Below are 16189 nucleotides of genomic sequence, written 5' to 3'. Positions count from 1 at the left end.
GTTTCTTACTATTAAAAAATTACACTACTAATACAGAGTGCTTAGATATACTTAATGCATTCGCTAGTTTTGCGAAGTCAAATGTCAAAATGTATGGGATTTGACATAACGCATCGCTAAATGACATCCCATACATTTTTGACATTAAAATTCGCCAATACGAACTTATAAATCAAACAAGTATTTAACAATCAAACATTCCTATTTATACATTCAATTTGGCCAATGCAAAAAGTTATTGGTCAAAGCAGTTTTGTGTAAAATTTAATTTCTAGTGTAGTTTTACTGCAGTTTCATAACGAATATGTTCAGTAATTCGAAATGAAATTATGAAAATACAAAGTTAAACATTTGCACTGTGCACAGTTGAAAAAATATAAATGTAATATTAATTGTAAAGTGGCATTTTATTAGAATTTTTGTCGGTCGCAGTCGCTTGCGGCAAAGATCGGAAAATTCATTAGAGTTAACCAACACCACAGAATACATAATATAAGTAGGTACAACTAAAAACTCGTTTAACGTTAAAAAATCCTAGGCTCTGCTAATTTTATTGTTTATCGTTTAAGAGCTAAGGTTTCGACTTGTTAAGAGGGAACGCGGGTGCAGTAGATTTAAGCGAAGAATCATCAATCATCACGCTTCACCCTGCGCCGGCACTATCGCGAGCGGCCGACGACAGTCGTAGGCCGCGTGCGGCCGCGATCGATCGCTATGCACGGAATTGTACCTTAACAGGGGTGTCATACAAAGGGTGTGTTCAATTTAGAGCAGGGGTGAATAACAGGTCGATCAAGTGACAGTCGATTTACAACGTGACTTTTAATTTTTAACAGTTAAGTACACCTTTTATAGAAAACATGTTACGATATTTTGAAGGTATCATTTTTAGAAAATGTCTTTTATTCGTTTTTTATCGATAATCGTTAAACTGAAAAATAAGACTCTTCCTAACATCTATTGGCGAATAATAATACTATTTTGTGAGCAACTAATTGCTTTAACCACACAACAACAGCTAAAACTATTCCAGCAGATGGCGTTGTTAAGTAACACGAAGTCAATGAGTGACTTGCTATACCGAGCAAAGCTCGGTCATCCAGGTACTTATAATTAATTTGTATACTTGCCATGACTTTAATTTTCTTTTTTCCTATATGTTATATGTATAACTAGCGACCCGGCCCGGCGTCGCACGGGTATAAAGTATATAGCCACTGAAAAAATGATTAAAATCGATAGCATAATATGATCCTTCACGTGGTCTACTTCTTATCTGTGCCAAATAACATAAAAATTGCTCCAGTAGTTCGCGAGATAAGCCCTTCCAAATAATTTCCCCCGTTTTTTCCCCATTCTCCTATTAGTCTTAGCCTGATAAAATATAGCCTTAGCCTTCCTCAATTGGCTATTCAAATCGGACCAGTAGTTCCTGAGATTAGCGCGTTCAAGTTAGCCCTTTCAAAAAACTTTCCCCGTTTTTTCCACATTTTCCTCTGTTGTTTCCTCTGTTTCTTCGCTCCTATTAGTCATAGCGTGATAAAATATAGCCTATATAGCCTTTTTCGATAAATGGGCTCTAACACTGAAAGAATCATCAAAATCCGTTGCCTAGTTTTAAAGATTAAAGGGAACAAAGGGACATGAGGGAAAAAAGCGACTTTGTTTTATAATATGTATAGATATAGATGTTTGCTAGCCGTAGTTCACTTCATAGTGTGATCTACCAAAAACTCGCCTTATAGGAGCTTGGTTAATACCAAGCTATTTTGTATTTTCGCATTGTTTTCGCAATGCGTAGTTTATCCGACTTCGAAGTGAGAAGGCTTACCCACAACGATAATGTGATTAAATTCGAAGAATTATCGCAAAAAGTATAACGCAATTAACTATAATAACCGTGACCTCGGTTACTCGTCTATCTTAATTAAATTTTTGTCAATTTGACGTAGCAATCTACCCCTTTTTTTCAGGCACAGACAAGCAGCAGAAATTTTGTAATGAGTCCCGTTTTTAGGGTTCCGTAGCCAAATGGCAAAAAACGGAACTCTTATAGATTCGTCATGTCTATCTCTCCGTCCGTATGTCACAGCCACTTTTCTCCGAAACTATAAGAGTTATACTATTAAAACTTGGTAAGTAGATGTGGTCTGTGAACCGCATTAAGATTTTGATACAAAAATGGGATACAAAAATGGAAAAAATATTAAAAACTAGATGACGCCCGCAACTCCGTGGCGCCAAAACTCGTCAATCGCGCGGGAACCGTACATTTTTCCGGGATAAAAAGTATCCTATGTCCTTTCCCGGGACTCAAAGTATCTCCATGCCAAATTTCAGCAAAATCGGTCCTGCGGTTTGAGCGTGAAGAGGTAACAGACAGACAGACACACTTTCGCATTTATAATATTAGTATGGATTTTAAGGGTCCCGATAGGTAGTAGGTACAACTGAAACAAAAAAAATCATATAACCTATGTGTGTATAATGTATGTATATGTATGATACCCATCTATGGATAGGTCTTCAAAAATCGTATTGAGGTTTTAAATATATTTTTTACATTTTTTTCTAACCTGAATACCTAGTTTGCGAAAGAGACTCTTCCAAAGTGGTAAAATGTGTCCCTCCCTCTAACTTCTAAAGGGCATGATAAGTCCAAAAAATATATTATGATGTACTTACATTACTATAAAAACTACCAACGACAATGGGTTTGAACGAAATCTAGCAAGTAGTTTTTTTATACGTCATAAATGGTAAATCTTATATTTAACTTTCATTAAATCAACTGAAATATATAAAAATAAATCAAAAACCTTTTAATTTCATTAAAAAAACCTCATTGCTGCTTCGGAACCCTTCATGGGCGAGTCCAACTCGCACTTAGCCAATTTTTACCCTTTATGTGAGGAACCCTTAAAGGAAAAAATTATTCATCTTTGTTACTACTTACTTATACTTTGTTGACGCGGACGAAGTCGCGGGCAACAGCTAGTATGTTCTAATGAATAAAAAATAATGTTTATTCGCTGTTTATACAATAAATTATTATCTAGCGTGCCAAATTATAATATGTAGGTTATTTTGGTTTAGGAGTATTTAGGGCCATATAATTTTTAAACACTCAGAGTGTATGTGACAATGTTAATTATTGAATTATTCCACGAATAATGATTAGGTTTATACATAGAACAATAATTATTAAAATATTTCATATTATAATAATGTTATTACACTAAAATTTGAATTCATTATGCAAACAAATACAAACAAAACCTCAATTACGTCTGTGCATAATGGTAACGTACAACGTCACATACGATATTCTAAACTGCAATTATACATGCAGCGTATGGAGTTCAAAAGTCATTTTTTGCCTTTGTATTTTTGTAACTAGGTATTTTTGTACAAAACTAGCTTACCTAACGTACGAAGTTAACGTACGTAACTTACTGATGCGTGGAGGCCGATCAAATACGCTCTGACTGATCGCAGGCCGACTTGACCAGCCTAGATTTCTATATTCCCGTGCATATGACTGTGTAATGTATATTATTATATGAGTCCGGTCAGGTCAACCTGCAGTCCGTCCGACAGAATCGATCAGCCTCCCCGAATGCAGGCCTTTAGTTGATCTTTGTGAGAGGCGATTACAACATACTGCACCTAAACCACAAAACCAAGTTTTGATGATTACAGAACCCTAAAACGGAACCCTAACCAGCAGATTTTTTGTATATGTCTCTGCGTTCATTTTAAGGACTGCGTTACCTCACTTTTACGTGTTTTATATATAATATGGGTCAGTTGGGGCCAAGAGGGGCCATTATTTTATCAGTGGCCTACTATCGCCTTCCGACAAAGCCCCCAGCATCCATAAAGCAAAGAAATGCAAAGCATTGCCAACGAAAATAAAGCGGGGCGCACACTGTCATACATTACTCGAGTTAGTTTAGAGCACAAAGGCGGTATTTTATTGCCGTATAACGTTCACCTATATATTGCTTCCAACAGGACCTTTATTCCCACTGAATAAGGTGCACATACAGAGGCAAAAGAGTTGTGGACGGTCCGCAATGACGTGGACTCGTCCTAAAACACTTGTTTGTTTTGCACTGACCGTGTTTCAAATATAAACATTAAAATAAAACTTTCGGGCCGCATTCAACTGAGTTTTTTTATCTTTGTAACAATGTTTGCAAAAAAATCAATAACATATTGGAATACGAGTAGATTGTATTTTTCCCTATATTTTGTATGATATTTCTTGTAATTGGTAACTTAATGTTATTTTAGTCAATGTGGTCGTAAAAGAGAAATGACTATTATTGAACTGTGAATATAGGAAAAGGTTTACAAAGTTTATATTAAATGTTTATAATTCTTTCAAGTAACAAACTAGGAAGTAATATAGCCATATAACTAGTTTTTATTATTCGTAGCATATAACCAATAGCCTAACTCTAAACTGGACCACGAAGGCTTAATAATTTGTATTTTATAATTTTGACCTTTTAGCCTTGGGGGCTTGTCCACAATCATGTGCTCTATCATAATACTCATATTATGGATGTGTCAATTTCTTAAAATAATCCTACTAGTTATGTAGATTAGTCAGCTTACAATGGTTTTACATAATAATTTATAATATGGAAGTCTCTGAAAGTGACCCCATACAAATAATAATATTGACTTAGCCAACTAAATGGTACAGCTACTCGTACTATGGAATGGTATTTATTTATTTTATTTATTTATTAATGCCAAGTTTAATTGGCTATTGCCAAACAGTCAGCCAATTAACAACGACATTGAAAACATAAACTGCTGTCCAAAATACCTCAGAAACCAGGACAAGAAAAGAAGCTACAAAATATTTCAAATAAAGCTTGATTCATCAAAATAATGTCAATTTGTCTTATAAAACTTTAATATTTGATACCAACAATTCGATTGTATCCGAAAGATGCTCAAAAAAGTAAAATAATCTTTCAACAGCCAAATGAAAGCTATACCACAAAATTTGGATTTCTACCAAAAATATTATGAATGCACGTTGACAATCTCTACAATTGAAAATTTCCACATCGCTTACAATATCATTACGGATATAAGTACTGAAATTTATTTCATGCATTGATATAAGATTTCTTTGTTTTAGCTTCGTGGTGATAATACTTTAGGGTGTGTACGTGTTCCTTGTAGAGAGTTCATTGTGAAAGTAGCAGAGCGCTGCTACTTTCAGCGGAAAGACCTAAATTTTTTTCACTTTTGTATGGGGAAACTCGTGACTGATTTTTTGTAAACGTTAACGAAAAAAAATTTAAAGCCAATTTGTCGATGAAATATGCCGTAACACCATACACATTAAAGGCTCGGACATCGGAACCTCGGTCACTGGTGTCGGGACACTCGGGACACATTGTATATTATCAGTTAAGTCACCCTACGATCGATAAAAATACTTACGAATGACTAAGTATAGTAATAATCTCCCACACCGGTTTCGGTGACGGTGGCTGGTTTCAATGAAACCAGGCCAGCTACGCAGGAGTAATTTTATAGTGCCCAAGTGTGTGCGCAGTACACAAGAGCACTCTCTATTCCTTTACTCTCATAACCCAGTGGGACGGTAGAGAGACACGACTGGCGAGAAATCAGGCGTAGGACCGACTTTTTACATGCCCATCCGACGCATGGGTCATCTTACTTGTCAGACAATCAGGTTATCAGCCTGCATTGTCATAACCAAACTTGGAAATAACATTTTTCCAACGCGGGAATCGAACCCACGACCTCCGAGTCAAGAGCCGCGCTCTATACCACTAGACCACGAATGACTATACCTGGGTGTTTAGAGAACTTGAATTCGAAAATTTCTACGCCGACGAGAAGAGAGCCTTACGAATTTACATATTATACCTACAATAAAAGTGCACAGCTAGAAATGCTTGTGCTTAGATAAAAATAGATAGTTATGCAAACGTGTGTTTTCATATCTGGGTCGTGAATTTTTCTTCAGTGAAAGCGACAAAAGTATGTCACTGATTGCTCACATTTTTTCAGCAACAAAATATGAAGAGAATCTTGTTGTTTTTGACATTTCTCGCCTTCGCCCGGAAAATGCGAGTTTTTAAACTAACAGAATGTACAGAATTTATTAAAACAATTTGTAAATACCAAACATAAAATTTATTTTTTAGACTTAAGTAAAATTTTTATTGATTATTTTCTTCTTTACCATGTTTTTTCGTTTACTAAATCGTGTATTTCGTATTAACTTCACGATATAGATTATTATAAAAGATTATAGTCATCTATACTAATATTATAAATGCGAAAGTATCTCTGTCTGTCTGTCTGTCTGTCTGTCTGTCTGTCTGTCTGTCTCGCTTTCACGCCAAAACTACTGAACCGATTGCAATGAAATTTTGTACACAGTTATTCTAGAGTCTGAGAAAGGACATAGGCTACATTTTGATGTGGGAAAATATCTTATTTCCATGAAAATATCGATGAAAATTACTTCGCATTGCGCGTGGCCAGCGCTCATCCCGGGGGTCCTGGGTTCGAGTCCCGCAGGCGGAACAAAAAGTTTTCAATGTTCCTGGGTCTTGGATGTGTATTAAAATAATATTTCAAAATCTTAAATATATTTTATGTATAATATTATAAAAAATCCAGAAATATATCGACGCGATGCAATGAACATTTTAGTTCTAATACGATTCAACAGATGGCGCTTTTTTTTACTTCGTTGTAACATAGAACTAATCATACTTATTAGTTATTATGTTTTTGTTTATAGTTTTTAATACGTTAGAATATTATGTTTAATAATATTATCACTTGCTATAATAATAATCAATCTATCTTATCTTATAGAACTCCTACTGCATTTCTAAGGAGTTCGAGTGTGTTGTGTTGGCCTATATTCCATCCAGAAAATATTTTTACATTTTAATTCTAATATATGAAAACAGATGGCGCTTTATTTTTTACTTCATTATTATAACAGAACTAATCATACCTACTTTATTATATATTATTGTTTTTATTCATAACTAGCTGTTGCCCGCGACTTCGTCCGCGTGGACTTTAGTTTATAGCGCGCGGTGTCAACAAAATTTGTGTCAAATTTAAAAACTTTTTAAAACCCTGGTAAGTGGTACCCCTCTTAGGGCCGCGCAGCGCGCTACACCGGAATGGCAGCGCTGAAAGTGCGCCTCGCCGCTGCCATTCCGGTGTAGCGCGGCCCTTAATTAATCAAAATACCCAAAAACAGCTGTGCAGTATGCACATAATCTGTACTAATATTATGAATGCGAAAGTATCTCTGTCTGTCTGTCTGTCTGTCAGTCTCGCTTTCACGCCAAACGCCAAAACTACCGAACCGATTGTAATGAAATTTTGTATACTGATAGTCAAAAGCCTGAGAAAGGACATAGGCTACTTTTTTACTGGAAAAAAGGGTTGTAAGGGTCGTAAATTTGTTCAAAAAATTCATAATAGATGGCGCCGTGCGTCTTCTACATCGCGCTGACGCTTGCTCAAAAGTCTTTCTATAAGAGGTGGTATCATCTTACATTTAAGTCTCGATTTTTTTCGATTGTTATATCTATTCTACGGTATTAAATAACTCAGTACTTTATCTGTGCAGGCAGTGACGTAACCTTAAGACCAAATTTCACCAACGACTGTTAAAGTTAATGCTCGAATTAGTATCACGATAGCTGTTTCGTTTTTCATATGAATGAAAGAGAAGACAGGATATTTTAACAAGCTGTTAACACTAACAGACGTTGGTGAAATTGGGGCTAAACCTATCAATGATAAATAGTTTATGGGTAAAGTTGTGTAATTGGGGGGCTAAATAAGCTTTAAAATTTGGCATAATATATAAAGTTTAACATACAAAAATGAAGTACTTATTGTTTGCACACTGCACAGCTGTATTGATTTAAGGGGTACCAGGGTTTTTTTATAAAAGCTTTTGACACCAATTTTGTTGACATCGCGCGCTATAAACTGAAGTCCACGCGGACGAAGTCGCGGGCAACAGCTAGTAATATTATATTCCGACATTTTGGTATGTAAAAGCTTTTTAGTTTTTACTGTCTTACAAGTTTTACAACGGTCGAGCATTCTCTTCATGCTGTAATATGACTCGTTTGACGTTTCTAAGGCGGATAATTATAATATAATCATTACTAGGGCTTATCATAAACTTTAAAAATGTATAGAAATGATCTAGGCTGTATGTGTCTGTCATTTGACTTTTAATATTATTTATTATACAAAGACTATTTATTCGGGGGTTAAAGTTTATTCACTGTTCATCTGTACTAAATTTATTAGTATTTCTGGGTGTCAATAGATGGCGTTTTTTTAATAATTTTTTGAGTGTATAATGTATATGTATAAGTACAGGTTTTTTTAACATAAGAAATAACTTCGTTTCATTCGGGTTTCTGTCTCTCTCTAGTTTTTTCCTAACTTTTTTTTTACCTTCTTAGCTGTTACATTTGAAGACCGCCATCTACCATAACCAGCCATCGCCACTACTATAGTTCTATCTATGGACCACACTAATAAAAAAATGTTATAACTTATAATTATAATAGACAGCGGACTTTTAATAGTTTAACAATGTGTAAATATTTGTAGTTCATGTTTTGTCCTACTCCCATAACTAAGAATAAAACATTGTACCATCGAAGAAATTGATTCATAGGCAGGTGGCGGACCTACGTTGTTTGGCTGGAATATGTCAAGCCAATGTGAGCCGATGGCCCGTTGCGCTTGACACATCACACTGACCACTGTTCACACTATTCGACCAAATGACGTAGGCCTATGGCTCAACATCTCTGATAGTGCATCGTATGCATGTGTAAATATTTTTGTTCGTTAGGGGGCACACACTTGGACAGTCACGACTGACATGTTTGTCCCTGTGAGCGCAGCGTGAAATCGCTAGTATGCACGGCTAATGCCGACGTGATAGAAACGCAATTGGAATTCACACGCGAGCGTGTTGCGTTCGATCGCATAATTAATTGAAATCTCGGTTGAGGTAGTGCAATGAACTATCCTGCTACAGTAAATACACCAGACCTCGAGTTGTTAAGTACTTTGACGAGTCAAAGACCCGATTGATATATTATTATGTATATATAGTAGGTACACTGTAAAAGTAGAAACAAAAAAGAGTTAATTTGACTTACATGAGAAATTCCCAACGTTTGCATTGCATTTGCCAAATTTACGCTGCCACCTTTCCTATGAACTCTATAATAATATCAATGAACTATATAAACTCTGGAACGAACTGTCACAAGTAGTATTTCCGGACCTATGCTACCTGCAAACCTTCAAGAAAAGTTTCCATGGGCGACGGCAGTTGCTTTCCATCAGGTGACCCTTTTGCTCGTTTGCCCCCTTATTTTATAAAAAAAAAGTAATTAATGGACACATACACTTAACACACCCCAAATAATTATTATCTTTCTAGGGTGTACTACGTGTATAGTATAATTATTGCCAAACGAAAGTTAAATAAAAAGATGATGACGAAAATTTAAGATGAAATTGTTGAGTGTGGACATAGCTTATGTCTGACACATCAAAAGCTGATCAATTGATAAAATATAAATAAAAATCGTTCAGAAAATCCTCTTATAACCTGTAAAAGATTTAACAGCGAAAAATGATTTTAATAAGATAGAATATAATAATTCTTGACTTATTTTTGTCGAAGCAGGTTCTTAGCAACCGTAGGCGTGAGTAACTTATTTTTCATATATTTCTGTAAATACGATTGACATTATTATACTTGGAATTATAATAGAAGAGCGTCGTATTTTGCCGAACGCCGAATATTGAGATTATAATACCTATATATAATGTTATGTATCTATTTCACGGAAGACAGGTTCCGATCTCATGGCGCTTAGTGGAGCGGTGAGGCGCGTTTTTATATAATTTGTGAAAAGACGTAACGTGCTACGCCGTAAGCTACGATATTTTGTTACAAATTGTTTGCTATTGATATATAATATTTTGTTTCATTATGTTTTTTATATGCCGCAACGTACCATCGAGGAAATCGATTCTTAGGCAGTTGACGGACCTACGTCATATCGGCTTATGTCAATTCAATCATCAATGTTAGCTGTGGCGTTAGATCGGTCGGATGGATTTGACTGAATGCGACCAAATTACTTAGGTCCGCCATAATAACCTAGGAATCAACTTCTCTGATACTACCACGACTTGGTTGAACCTTAATCATAGGGCGCCCTCACTAGACATTATACCGGCCAGCAACCAAAGCACATCTCTTGAAGTCAGCACGTCGACGCCAAACCTTCAGAACATAATATCAACTCGCTCAGTAGGAAATAGTACATTTTTCATTGGAGATGATTGGATCTGATGGAATCACAATCCACACCTATTAGTAGTGTTCATGATGAGTTTATTACGCTATACCCCCATACCCTGAGACGATTCAGAAGATTTCTTAAAAATTAAATGTCAAAAGTTAAGTCTTTGTATGATGTCCTGCGCCTTGTTATTTAAACTATAGTTCCGATTGATAGTAACCACGTTGTACAAACATAAAAGTTCGAGAACATTAAAATCGACTTCCGAATTTATGTGACGTCATAGAATTAGTAGCACAACGACCACATGCGAGGTGTCAAGGCTGATGGTCCAAGAGCCAGCGACAGTCAGACCTTCTTCATATTTTTGTAAAAGCATAAATCTCTTCTGTACATGTTGGTCGGTGAGTTTCGGTTGCTGTTAATTTAGGAGTTATGAAGTGCTGAAGGTCTATCTAACCTTCGATAAAGTATAAAGCTCAAATTTTTATCTTATTTTCTTCGGGATAACTCTAGGATTCTCGTCTTGCACTGCCGAACACTTTCGATAGTCGCTTCACACTGCCAGACAGGCTAAAGTAGACTTTCGAGGCCTCTCAAAAACATCATAGCTGGTTGTCATTTTTATCTCATAAGGGGTCATGTACAGAAAAACTTTCAGCTTTTATAAAATGACAAAGTTTTGGTTGTCACTGGCTCTTACTCTATGATGTGTTGTCGATACTACGAAAGTACTACGATATTTATCTGACCTGCTTTACCCACGTGCGAGTGAATATCATTTTCACTGCGGACATTTTTATGTTTTCGGCTGTATGAATTATTTTAGCTACCAATCGGTTTTATTGTTGATAGATGTTTTAGCTTCACTTTTGTCTTTGTCCCATACATTAGAGTGGCTTGACGGACAAGTACAATACACGCGTGTGTGGATCATTAGGTATAACTAGTATAAATCGTATAGCGAGATACGTAGACCATCCTATTCTTTAGTCGTATAAACTGCAGATTTGTTGAAGAGAAGATGAGCAAAAAGTTATTTTACATCAAATATAGTTTATAGTAAATAGTAATTAATACAAATAATGAACTTATAAATATGTAAAATAATAATATAATAATAATAAAATTAAGAAATTTAAAAAAAACCCCGCCAAACAACTTTAAAAAGAAATGAAATAATGTTTACTGCCTTTGAGTTCAAATAATTCCTAACTTGTGTACAAAGTAATATTTTAGTCCATAATTAATAATTATTGTTGTCACGGTGTGTCGGGGGACCGCAAAGTAATCTACAACCTACAAGCGCCAAGTCGCTGACTATCTCGATTCAGTTCGCTGTGAATTGATCCTTAAACTAGGTATAATGTAACGTGAAATCAAACATCTACTTACTGGTTGTATTGTAATGTAATTAAAATGAGCCCAAACCCGAAACCTCTGCTCTGAGTTGGCGAGGAGTTGGATATCCTATTGATTACCAGGTGATGCTGCAGCACCAGGTCAACTTTCCATTAATATGTGTATACGTATATTGTATATTCACAAATGTCACGAACTAGAATGAAATATAAAACCCATTAAACAACTACAAGTTGCTAACGGCCTTTCATGAACTAGATAAACCCTGATTGTGCAGCACTGAGCAGGCTGATGATGAAGAATTATAGTTAAGAACACTCTCGATCATGTCAGCTTTCAAACAAAAAAAAAAACCTAGATCAAAATCGGTTCACCCGTTTGGATGCTACGATGCCACGGACAGATACATACACAGACAAACAGACAGATGGACACGTCAAATTTATAGCACCCCTCTTGTTTTGTCGGGGTTAAAAATAAGCTTATATAATATGCTGATTTTTCCGGAATTAAAAATTAGCATGCCTGCAATCAAAGAGTTTACAAAATAATAAAATATTGCTTTGTTTTGAGACAGTTTTAATACAAAGTAAAAGTGGACGGTTAATACGAAAGTAAACTAACTTGCGGCGCCAGCAAGATTGTAATAAGCTATCAAAACAAAAGACATGAAGGAAATGAGGTTCTGCAAAACTAAAAGAAAAGCTAGTTGTTGGGTGCCATTTAATAAAATAATACAGTATAAATGATATCATTTTCTTACAACCGGAACCGCAAATAAGTGCAGTAATGCTACAAATTAAATTGACGTGTGCCGTGTACGCTAGAATTATATATTTATTAGATATTTGCGTTAGTAAGTCATTTTTTGTTTACTTACTTGCTTAAGAGGATACACCAGGGGCGAGAGAAATTGAAAATAGGTATTTGAAAATGTATTGCTGTCTCACCAATCTCAAGTCTCCCACCGCAGAGCGCGATAGAGACAACACGACAAAAGTTACAATAAAAGAACAGAAAATCTTCGATTCGTTGTCCGCTGATTCCTTATCCAAAACTTAACCGATTTAAGTATTTTTTTCATTAAGAATTAAAGCAAGGCTTGAGCTGTGTTCCTATGTTTTATTTTTTTTTTGTATATTTTAGCCAGTTTTGTTTTCTGGGTTTTGAACACAGAGGAAAATATGGCCATTTTTTTGGGTTTTTGAACGTTCTTATCTTTTTTAATAATTAAATTATGAAAAAAAAGAAAACATAGGGACATGCTAATAGTGGCCATATATATTCAGGAAAAAAATCATAACTCTACCGGCATTATCCAGGGAGGAAACAGGGGACAGCGTTTGTATGGAAAAACGGCGGAGTGGACTCCTCTTAAGTGATAACTGATAAATTACACTGAGAACCCTCTGCTTATGAACTTTCACAATCGCCTCATCTAAACTTTATACGAATATCCGTACTTTTAGTCTACGTCGATCAGACATGCAGAAATAATGCAGCGACAACATTTTAGTTGTTTTAGTTAAGCTATTAATGATTATCACCGATAGTTATAGGCATAAAACCTGAAAATAAACACTCACGTAGTAATTAGTATCTAGATTTTGGGGGGTCATCCCCCAAAATCCCCCCAAGTTCCCTGTAACCCCACCTAGGGACCATACATGCTACTTTTTATAATAATTACTAGCTGACCCGGCAACGTTGTTTTGCCATATACATAATTTCTAGTATCAATATAAAAAAGTAGATAAAAACCTATTCTCAGGTATAACGAATGTACAATAATACAAAATTTCATTAAAACTTATAACACCCCTCTTTTTTGTCGGGGGTTAAAAATTGGTTGAGCCGTTTTGGAGGAGTTCGCGCATAAACACTGTGACACGAGAATTTTATATATTATTAGATAATATTATATATTCTGTCTGGCGTTTTGCATTAGGTGGGATGATTAGAAAATTAGTTGAAACTTGTTTAACATCTAATGAAAAGTTTGTTTCTTCAAGCGCCAAGTTTCGTGAGATTCTGCAGAGGAAGTATATAAGAATTGACGATATCAAATTTTATTCAATAAAAGTGAGAAGTTTACGGAAGCGTCTTTTTAGTTGAGTTCTAAGGTCTATGTATATATATAAAACTCAAAGGTGACTGACTGACTGATTAACATAGTGATCTATCAACGCACAGCCCAAACCACTGGACGGATCGGGCTGAAATTTGGTATGCAGGTAGATGTTATGACGTAGGCATCCGCTAAGAAAGGATTTTGATCAATTCCAACCCCAAGGGGTTCAAATAGGGGATGAAAGTTTGTTTATAATAATACTTCTTAACGCGAGCGAAGCCGCGGGCAAAAGCTCGTATTCTATAAGAATATCAAAATTTAGAACGAGGTTTTATGTTTGTAATTTGAAATGTAACTATAGAAACATTTGTAAACGTGGTCTGTATTGTTTAATTCTACAACAAGAAGCGTTTTATAGTGTTTCATTTCGACTAAAACATCGCGTCGATCGCAAATACAGCAAAAGCATAAAAGTAATAATACTTGAATAATAACATCTTAAAAGTTACCAGTATTATAGTAGTACACTTACATAAAATATTATTTTGTTTGTAATTCGGAAACAGCCCGAAAATTGTTAAGCTATTAAGCTGCCTATAAAATATTAACACTTGCTATGCTATCCAAGCTATTCGAAAGTTTAATTGCTATTTCGTTTCGTAGTTTTCGTAGTTGTATAATTGATTTTCATTATCATTGCTATAATGATATTGTTGGTCTCGTTTTAAAAACGATTGAAATAGGAATTAAATACTAACGCATTGAATAACGTACTTACGTATTACTTATTTAATATTTTGAATCTTTAAAGGAATTGGAGTAATACTGAATTACCGATTAATGTCGATTGTTTTTAAATGTTTAATTCAGTAGTCCATTATAAAATGTTCAGTAATAATTAGGTTATAAAAAATCATACCCCTTTGCCTCTCTCTAGTCTCCTCTTAGAATGTGAGTCGTGACCTAAGTCTTAATACAATTAATATGAAATGGTTACATTGATTTGACCGGAGCGGAATAAAGGTGACACGTCCCATTTTTCATAAAAGCACCATTAATCAGGGGCCAGGTTTCCCGCTCGTGGCCTACATCTTGTGGTTATTAATCATCACCACATATTTCGATCACATCCCGTTTCTTCAAAACGACTAGTCGCATCTTTGCGCATTATTAATAATTCTGGAGTAGATGTTACTGGGTTATTGGAATCCAATGGTCCACTGGAAGAGTCATGGTAACCGTTACGCTATAGAAGTTCATTCCAACTTTAGATATGTAGATACATATACCGTTTTTTCACATCCCGTTCCGAAACAACTAATCAACATCTTCACCAAATATTATTGGTTCATAAAAGAAAATATGCAATTGTAACTGGGTTAGGTAGTATTAAATGTAACTCTGGAATACTATCTATAGGTATGTTTCTCTCCATCAATTGATGGTACAGATCTAATGATAAAGTAATTCCGGTCTTGCCATAGAGTATATTATTGCTAATACACACATCCAGGATTTCAATACACAGTTTTAATGGAAACACACTGACTAAAATGTAGTCGTTAGTGTTTCGCCAATAGATTGTATTAACCATTATTTAGTTGTGATAGGGCATAACAATGGCCTTTGATAGTATATTTGCCAAGTTATCATTCGATAGATCATAGAAATTGATTGCTTTATTTGCTTAACAAGCGTATGAAATACGCGAATTCACGAATTGAAAACTCTGGTTAATACCACGTATTTTAATATTATTTACCCAGTTAATTGGTATCAATTATGTCAAAATGGCCCCAAAAATGCTGAAGTGGCCCCATTTTATAACCTCTACATAATAATGCCATGTCTATTGTATTACACATGAGTAATACAATAGACATAAAAGATGGTAAAAGCCTTGCATTTCTTCAAGTGAGCAGTGAGGTAATTAAAATTCTTCAATGTCTGTTGTTCAAACTTATTTATTTAGGTCGCACAGCACACGTTTGTTTTTACATAACAAGGCAAATGTAGGCACGATTTGCAAATTACATGTAATTATTGTAGTAAAATTATATCGTCTTACTTTAAAATATTTCAGGAAAATTAAAAATTGTTCAATATGGATAAGCTTCTTACTATGAATTTTTTAATCAAAGCTCGTTTGTTAGCTTAGACACGTAATCCTGAGCTTTCATCATGTAACAGCTTTTGATGCGGTCCTACTTTTCATATTTTCAAGGCCGTGCTTTTTTTCTTGTATCGAGTACGCTAGATCAGGCTTGGCTGTCGTTTCTTTTGAAATCGTCCGAGATATCTGAGTAGAAATTAAAATCCACAGATATCTTTTTCTTGACTATCTTATTGGAACCTTCGCCTATTT

The 16189-nt window shown here is 35.2% G+C and overlaps 1 protein-coding gene across 3 annotated transcripts in view; it reads left to right on the top strand.

The window, feature by feature from the left end:
- LOC121738937 (cGMP-specific 3',5'-cyclic phosphodiesterase-like) overlaps nt 1-16189 on the top strand; it is a 222251-nt gene that overhangs the window by 153610 nt on the left and 52452 nt on the right. The window lies entirely within an intron of this gene.

The sequence above is a fragment of the Aricia agestis genome, chromosome Z (assembly GCF_905147365.1).
Source record: "Aricia agestis chromosome Z, ilAriAges1.1, whole genome shotgun sequence".
In the NCBI taxonomy this organism is placed as follows: domain Eukaryota; kingdom Metazoa; phylum Arthropoda; class Insecta; order Lepidoptera; family Lycaenidae; genus Aricia; species Aricia agestis.
Note: the sequence above shows the minus strand (reverse complement) of the source record. Positions and strands in the feature narration are given on the sequence as shown.